The sequence below is a fragment of the Tasmannia lanceolata genome, unplaced genomic scaffold (assembly GCF_043159265.1).
Source record: "Tasmannia lanceolata isolate RefF3 unplaced genomic scaffold, GAP_Taslan_0.1 ptg000020l, whole genome shotgun sequence".
NCBI lineage: Eukaryota > Viridiplantae > Streptophyta > Magnoliopsida > Canellales > Winteraceae > Tasmannia > Tasmannia lanceolata.
Genome location: NW_027518697.1, coordinates 7,826,841 through 7,835,823, shown reverse-complemented (window position 1 = coordinate 7,835,823; position 8,983 = coordinate 7,826,841). Strand labels below are relative to the sequence as shown.

The 8,983-nt window shown below is 39.0% G+C and overlaps 1 pseudogene across 1 annotated transcript; it reads right to left on the bottom strand.

Annotated features, from left to right (window-relative positions):
• Nucleotides 1-889: 889 nt before the first annotated feature.
• Nucleotides 890-6,719, bottom strand: LOC143854338 (elongation factor 2-like; annotated as a pseudogene). Its single transcript, XR_013237484.1, has 5 exons — nt 6,532-6,719; nt 5,524-6,242; nt 4,945-4,997; nt 4,763-4,850; nt 890-3,785 (listed from the first exon to the last, which is right to left on the bottom strand). The product of XR_013237484.1 is annotated as an elongation factor 2-like (transcript).
• Between the last annotated feature and the right edge of the window lie 2,264 nt (nt 6,720-8,983).

Below are 8,983 nucleotides of genomic sequence, written 5' to 3'. Positions count from 1 at the left end.
TTTGAAATGGAGTTTGATCCGGACTCAAAAAATAGGATATGAAAAGCACTCTGAAAAGGATCGATAATGGACCTAAATATGGATCCTGACCAAGTTACAAGCGATTCAATCCAAAGTGAATCCCAAGAGAGTACCCTACTCTTATTTACCGTGTCCTCATCTACCAAGAATTTGCTAGAAGTAAAAATAAACCTGAAGGAAAACTAAGAATAAGCGTTTCTTCACATTGTATATGTTACATGCTCACTACCATTATGACCATAAGCTATAGAATCAACAAACTAAACCACGGTGTGTCCATAACCCACTCATTTGATAGGCTAGAAACAAAAATTAAACCAATTTGATGGTGTGCATCACATAAAGGAGTAAGCCCACAAGTCCATAACTAGCAAATCTTTAGGGGTTATGACTTTATATTTCCTCCAGAAGAGACTCCAATATACTCGGAACTCACTTATTTCTTTGTGAGCAATATTCCTACTCCACTTGCAACCCTCGGGTACATGCAACTTTTCTTTTCTTTTTTTGAAATGGGTGTACAGTGTAACTTTTCAGGCACAATTTCAAAGGAATCCTATCATTTACAAGGTAATCAAAGAATACTTCCGTGAAAATGATGACTTTACAAAACATAAGTTAGTTACTAGGCACCAGAGTTCCATGACGAAGTACTAAATGAAATTTCAATTAAGTAACTTTCAAAGTCTCCTACACTTGACAAAGACTAAGTCAAATCCTCTGATTGCCACCTAGATGTCCACTTTGAGAAGACGTGGCACTTACTAGGCCACCACAACAATAGATTTACAAAAACAAATAAAAAAAGGCTAGCACTCATTAAGCATCATTTAATTGCAAAACACATAGTTTAAAATGCAAAAAAAAAAATAAGAACTCTTCACACGCCTATGCATTAAGTTCCTAAACTTTCAAACTTCGTCCTCTCAACTGTTCCCAAAAATCAATCTTCTTTTTTTAGTGCAATCATCTTTGGGGCGACCCCAAAAGATGAGATCCTCCCCCCAGCGCAAGAGAATTCAGTATAAGCAGAGAAAATGACAAAGTATTTCGCAAGCACCCCCAGCATATATAAATATATATATGCCATCTAATGAATAAAACTAAAATCTATAAGCAGATTAATAAAGAATATCTACGCATAAGCACCCTAATCATTGTTCAAAACAGAAATTATCTAAACTAACCAACAGACTAAAGATTGTCCAAACAGAAAACCGGGACTCTGCCCACAAATGAGCTCAGTAACAAAACCTCAGATATGGGGGAAAAGACTTACGGTATTAATCATCAGTTCATATGTCTCCTGAAATGCAGACACAGCTCAGAGCTTGTCTTCGAACTCAGACAGGGGAGTCATCTGCTCCTTGAGCCCCTTCCTCTTTCGTATCTCAGCCACAAGCTGCCCAGCCTGTGATGATGAATCCAACGGGTCGGAACTCATCATCTCCCAATGATCAAACATACACTGTGGGAATGCCTGTCCGGATGTGGCGGCCCTCAGAGTGCCTGAGAACCCAAATGACTCGATAACCGGCAGATAGGCCTTGATGTTGTAGAGCGGAGTACCCGGCCTCTGCATCTCCTCAAAGACATGTCCACGCCTCTAGTTCAGAACACCATAGATACCACCAAGCGACTGCTCAGGTGCCTGGATCTCCACCAGATAAATTGGCTCCAAAAGCCTTGGGTTGGCCGTCAACATAGATGCATAGATGACCCTTCTTGCTGTGGGGATAATCTGCCCACCACCTCTGTGAATAGCATCTGCGTGAAGAACCACGTCACATACCTCAAAACATATTCCACGCATATTCTCATCGGCCAATGCACCTTCTTTTGATGCCCATTGGAATCCAGCCGCAACCGAGTCCTTGATTTCACTTAAGTACTGCACTCCTTTACACATATCAACGACCATGTTGGGGCCAGTGGTTTCAGGTCCGAAGCACCAAATCTTCTTCGCAAGATCCTTGTCCCACCCAAATTCCTCGGCTAGAATTTTCGAACGGACTTTGGGGTCATCCCTTGGGCCAATACGCCCTTCATCAATAGCTTCAGCAAGGCCTTCTTCCAAAGGGCGAGCTTCCATGTATAAACGGTTGTGCTTGTTTGGAGACTTGCTCATCACAGTCCTGCATGACTTCTCAAGCACAGTCTCACGGAAAGAGACAACAGGGTCAGTCGATGTAATTTCTGCCCCTCCCATGAAATCCTCCTGCAAGTCTTTCAAGCAAATTTCAAGATGGAGCTCTCCAGCACCTGCAATGATATGCTCCCCGGATTCCTCAATCGTACACACCACCATAGGATCTGACTTGGCCAATCGTTTCAAGCCCTCGACGAGCTTGGGAAGATCAGATGCAACCTTACATTGCACGGCAACACGGACAACAGGAGAAACAGAAAATTTCATGGCTCGGATTGGATGAGCATCAACTTCCTTCTCATTTGTCAGGGTTGCATTCTTGGTTATGAACTGATCTAATCCAACCATGGCAACAGTATTTCCACAAGGCACATCCTCAACTGATTCTTGCCTCTTCCCCATCCAAATAACAGTCCTCTGCACGCTCTTAACATTAAATCCTTCTTCTGGCCCGGAACATAGTTTGGTCCCATGATCCTGACCTTCAAACCAGTAGAAACCTTTCCAGAGAATACCCGGCCAAAGGCGAAAAACCTACCCTTATCAGATGCCGGAATCATCTTCGAAACATAAAGCATTAGAGGCCCCTCCGGATCACAGTTTCTGATAGCATTAGCATACACATCGTCAAGAGGGCCCTCGTATAAATTCTCAACACGGTATCTCTGTGCTTTGGCAGGAGATGGGAGGTGGAATATCATCATTTCAAGAAGCGCATTACTTGCTGGCAGCCATGTCTGCATGACACGTTTCATCAGAGCCTTCCCAACCAAGTCTTTCTCTTCAGATTTCATATTAACACCAAGCTTCTGCAACATTGGTCACAACTTTTCCTTCTGATCATTCATGCAGGTACTTATTATCTGCTTGATAGGTTCATAACAGAACTGAACAAAGCCACGCTTGCAGGTAGCAGAGCCCGTATTCTTCGTACTCCATTTCTTGGTAGCGGGATCAAAGTAGTTTTCCCCCCAAAGCCTCTCCATCATTTTTGACTAGTCAACTCCGAATTTGGAGGCATACATTTTGGCAAAATTCGTCAAAGTAAAGGCCCAACCATGTAAACCAGCAGAAAAGGCAACAGTCCCTTTCTCAGGGTAGACCTGAACATCACCAAGAAGGGAATCTTCATAAGTGGCCATTATAACGTTGGCATTTTCAATGACTCGTTGGAAGGTCTGATATGCTTCCTCCCCTTCAACCTGAAGCTCGAGGAAACACCGATCCATCTTGTTGGCAGTCAAAACAGGCCTGATCCTCTCTCCAAGGGCCTGTCGAAGAACTGTCTCAGTTTGGACGCAAACCCCCTCAACACAATCCACCACAACCAACGCACCATCGGTGATACGGAGAGCGGCTGTGACCTCAGAAGAAAAATCGACGTGTCCGGGAGAATCAATGAGATTGATTAAATACTCATTCCCAGAACGTTCACCTTTGAAGTTCTTTAGTTCTGAATCTTTCATCTCATAATAAAGAGAGATACCGGTGGATTTAATTGTAATACCACGCTCTGCTTCATCTGCTCGTGTATCTGTCATCCGGACATCACCGGCAACTTCTTGTGCAATGATTCCAGCAGCCGCCACAAGGGAATCCGTAAGACTAGACTTGCCTGCAAGGCACCAAAACATCAGCTTAATGTGAAAATGCATCCATAAGATACACAACAATAAACATATGCCCGATCAATATTCTCAGAGACGAAGGCATAAGGTGTGTTGCTTAATCTTTCTGAGGTGTGAGGCAAAAGCCTTTGAATTGTTTGAATCTTTATATTAAAAATAATAAGGTACCAAAAAAATCAATTTTTTGCTCTCAAGTGGCAAAATCACCGCGCTGGTTCAAAATGCCTGTGAGGCATATGTCTTGATGCATTTTGTACAAATTTGCCCACTGGGACCAACACCTTTGTGGTTCTACACTTGTTGTGTGCACCTGGGGGCATTTTTCTCTGTGCCTCACCTTTGAGGCGCAACTGAAGGTTTACGCCTTGGATGTCTTTGAAAACACCTCAAGGCTTACGCCTTCCAGGTCTTATCATGATTTCTGTGTCAAAAATGTGTCCCCTACAGATCGTGTTTGGTTTAGCAAGGCGCAGAGAAAAAAAAACATAAAATAATACGAATAAAGGAAGGCCCAGTTTCATACCATAGTTGGTCGGAGAAACAAAATGAGGTTTTATATGGTGCGTGAGCATGAAGTCCAGTGCAAGGGGCCTTGCACAGCTCGTGATATTTGATTCACCAGCAGCCCACTTTTCAAGAAGAAGCCCTTGGATTAAATATCATGGGGCGTACTCCTGTCATACCCCTTGAACTGGACTTCACACTCGGGCACCATATCATTTCACCAACAAAATTAACCTCACCAGTTTTAACATTAAAAAAAAAACCTCATTAGTTTACGCCCTTGAATCAAATATCATGGGGGGTACTTCTGTCATACCCCTTGAACTGGACTTCACACTCGGGCACCATATAATTTCACAAACAAAATTAACCTCACCAGTTTTAACATTCAAAAAAAAAAAACACTTCATTTGTTTACAAGCCAATCAGATACCAAAAGCAAACAATAATGATACCATACCATGATCCACATGCGCAATGACAGACATATTCCTAATGTTATGCTTCAGGTCCATAATTCTACGGAGCTCATCTGCTGTAAACTTCACCTGCAAAAAGCAAATATTTTCAACAAACATTTGTCAGAAAAAAAGAAATAAAAAGAGCAACTCAACAACTTCAAATAATGGAATGAAATCACACCATCTTGAGTGCCTTTAGAAATCACCCTCGCAGCAGCAGCAAGCAGAAATATCCTGCAATGCTTAAAAAACTATTCAGCAACTAATTCACCCAACATACAAACAAATAAAGACATAACAAAGGTGTATTGCATATTAAATTAAAATTGAGGAAAAAATTGGCTATATAAAAGTCACAATTCTAGTTTTCAGACATTCCCTTTCTCCATGCCAATTGTATGCCTTTTACAATCACAGTAACAAGTTCACTTGGCAAGAAAGAAAATAGTAGGTCATCCAAAAAGAAACAATAAAGTAAAATACATTAAGGCCCTGTTTGAATTGCAGGAGTTTTCCGGAAAAGTTATGAAAAGAAAAATAATTCTAAAAATTTCACACTTTTCACACAAAGATAACTTGAACCATTTCTATTCATTTTATACCCAGAGGGACCTTCAATTTAAGATAATAACGCCAAAAATAACCACATTCATATCATTACCCTTCATAGTAGCAAAAGCCATTGGAATTTTTATTTTATACATCGGAAGAATCCGTTTTGTTACTAATAAACTAGGGGAGGGGAAAAGAATGACTGAACCTGGACAGAAAGACCCTATGAAGCTTCACTGTTCCCTGGGATTGGCTTTGGGCCTTTCCTGCGCAGCTTAGGCATTTCACCTCGGAATAAGAAATTGTACCGATATTAGATATAAAATATCTAGTAAATAGGTAGTAATAAATAGAGAAAAATGGAGAAATAAATAAATAGTGAAAATTGCACAAAGGAAAAAATTACCAAGAAAAGAATTCCATCAGAAATGTTTTTCTTGCAATCCAAAAAGGACCTAAGAGTTGTCAGAATGGAAGAAGAAAAATAAAAAATGCATATTTTAATTTACACTCTAGCTAACCCAGAGATTAGTCATTCAAGCATTTCTTCTATTGCAATTTACAAGGAAATCTGTCTGGCCTAGCAATAAATAACACCACATCAGCTTTTCTCCATCACAAAGCTGATGGAAGGAACGGGGCAATACACTCTTAAGGGTTTTGCTCTAAAATGTCAATAGAACATGGAATTATAGAGATACAAGATGAGGAAAAAAAAAAAAAAAACCCATCCTATGGGTAACAGTCACATAAAAGAGGAATGTTCTTCGTTTTTTTTTAATGGCACATAAAAGAGGAATGATATGATGAGAAGCTGTGAATAGCTTCTAGCCTATTAACAGGAACATGAAGTCGCCTAAATGTGGTGCATGAAAGAAGCTTCACTGGCACTTTGGTACTCCATATATCGAGTGAGAACGTGAGAGTCTGTCGACAAGAATATGTAAATTGCATTTCTAGTGAAACTAAAGCCATATCCATGCATCATTAAATAAAAAGTAAATTTAGGTCCACTAGGTCAAAACATTGCAAGCTACTTGTGATTTGGCCCCACACAAGGGTTATCACTAAGGCTCAGTTGGGTTGTGTTCCTCAGGTAACCCGAGGAACTGACTTCGCAAAAAAGAAAAGAAAACAAAACAAAACGGAAAAAAATAGAAATTTCTGTGTTCTGTTTCAAGAGAAGGGAAAACCAAAAATGGGCGAAAAACAAAACCAGGATTGGTCGACCAGAGAAGCAGAATAAGGCGACATTCTTCGATTTTCCCCATTTCCAAAGCAACCTGAACATCCCAGAGAAGAAAGTAGAGAGAGAAGGGACGAGGGGCAGTTTCAAACCAGAGAAGCGAGAGGAGAGAGAGGAGAGAGGAGAGACAATGGGGGAGGAGGTGTTGCAATTTCTGCGGAAATCCTATCTCTGCATGGGCCCACAAGGAAATGACATAGAAAACACGTCATTTTCCCTCTTCCAGTTTTCATGGCAACCAAACGCTGAGTCAACGTCTGTTGACGGGAAAAAAAGTGTTCGGCATCTTCTCCGCGACAAATGGTTCAACCGAACAAAGGCCAAGGTAATTTCAGAAAATCAAGCACGTTCAAGAGATCATATAGCTGCAAATGCGCATAAGATCAACCGGTCCTAATGCTTTCTTATATTAATAAAACACAATTTACTTAAAATATATAAGAGGATTAGTACTTAAAGAACCTATCTAAGGTTTTTTGAACGGATCCTTTTTACCATCAGTAGAGTGTCACCTCGACAAATAACCATTTGTAGAGTGCCTTGTTTAATAGAGATTTGACCCTTTGAAACATTAATCCATTAATTGGGATGACCATTAACCTTTAGGAGTTCCTCCCTAGACATGTTAATAACAGTCATCCCAAAGATATTATTAACCAGACAGGCTCTTCTCTGCTGTGTGTGCATGCAAAGATAAATTCTATCTAATGATTTTAGGGCTATGGACAATTGGCCATCCCTGAAATGGCCAGCCGGAAAATTAACCACAATCACCATGCGCATGGCACACACACAAATGGGAAACAGCAGGGAAAAACAAAATAAATACAACGTTATTTCTCATGTTCAGATTTGTATACATATTGTTTTTGGTTTAATCGAGATAAAAAATGGAACAATAGAGATTCCAATCAGTTGCTTCTAACATTAAGCAAGGATCAGATATGCACTATTCACAAAAAATAACAATGTGAGGAGAAACAAATATCCACCTTTTACTTTAAAACAAACAAGCAAATATTTATAGTAACCACCAAAGATCGAGGAGGCATGAATTGATAAATAAGACAAACAAAATTCAAGACACTGCTCTTAAAACAAGAAAAATGCTTACAGAAGACTAGATTATCATTAAAAAACATAAGTAGACAACAAGATCAATACCCAAACAACTGTTATCATGCTTTATGTTAGATGGTGTTCTGCTTGATGCAACTTTCAGATGAATAAATAAATAAATAATAGATTAGCAGATTTATTACAATATAAAAAACAACTTAATCTAAATTCATCTATTCCAGATACCAAGAGCGAAATAAAACTAAAGCAAGAACTAGAACACCATCATGTGACCACAAAAAAAAATCGAATTAATATATAAGGCCTCAAAACTAAGACTCATAAAAAATCATCTAAACCCTAGAACACCGTCACGTGTGACTACAAAACAAATCGAATTAATATATGAAGGGTGATGATAAATTCCCACCACCTGTAGGATGATTCGCACCCCTGTAAGGTGAATTGACATCAAAAGGCGTCAAAAAGCATCAAACTTTAACGCTTTTGGAAAGTCAATTTACGTTAAAGGGGTGTGAATCATCCTACAAGGGGTGCAAATTTATCATCTACTCATACAAAACGAGCATGCAGATAACTTGATTTACAATCAGAAAACAAAACGTAATGCAAACCTAGAAGAACCAAAAGATAATAACATAACAGGAAAAGAAAAAAATTCATAAATCAGGATTGTAATCTGTTTTTGAAAAAAAAACTCACATAAAATAGATAAAAACGATAAATATGCATGTATTTCTTCCTAAAAAAACTTAGCTCTAAAGCTTTTATTCAGCACTTGATCTAGGATTCTAACATAATAATCCGCCTCAAAAAACAAAACACACTCGCAGGAAAAAATCACTTATTCATTGTAGACAGTACGAGAAACTGGTAGAAGAGAGATTAATATGAGCAAAATCAAACCTTTCCAGAAAATTAAGAAAAATAAATAGGAAAATGGATAAAATCAATGAATTTGCATGTATTTCTTCAAAAAAAAAAACATTAGATCTAAAGCTTTTATTCAGCTCTTCATCTACAAATTTAACACAACAATTTACCTCAAAAAAAAAAAAAAAAAAAAAAACAGGTATTAAATGCAGAGAGTATCAGAAAATAGTAGAAAAAGTATTGTTCTTAGCTAGGGTTTTACCTCAGAGCGAGGGTTTAAGAGAGCTCTCAGTCAATAGTAAATTTTTGAAAGGAAGAGATTAGCATAAATAGGCTTTGAGAAACCCTAATGTTGATGGTTAAACTAATCGAAGCCGTTGACTATTGAGGAATCTTAGTCGTTGATTTTGTGATATTGGCGGTTATGGAGTCCTACCGTATATACCCACTCTATAGGAGCTATCTTTTC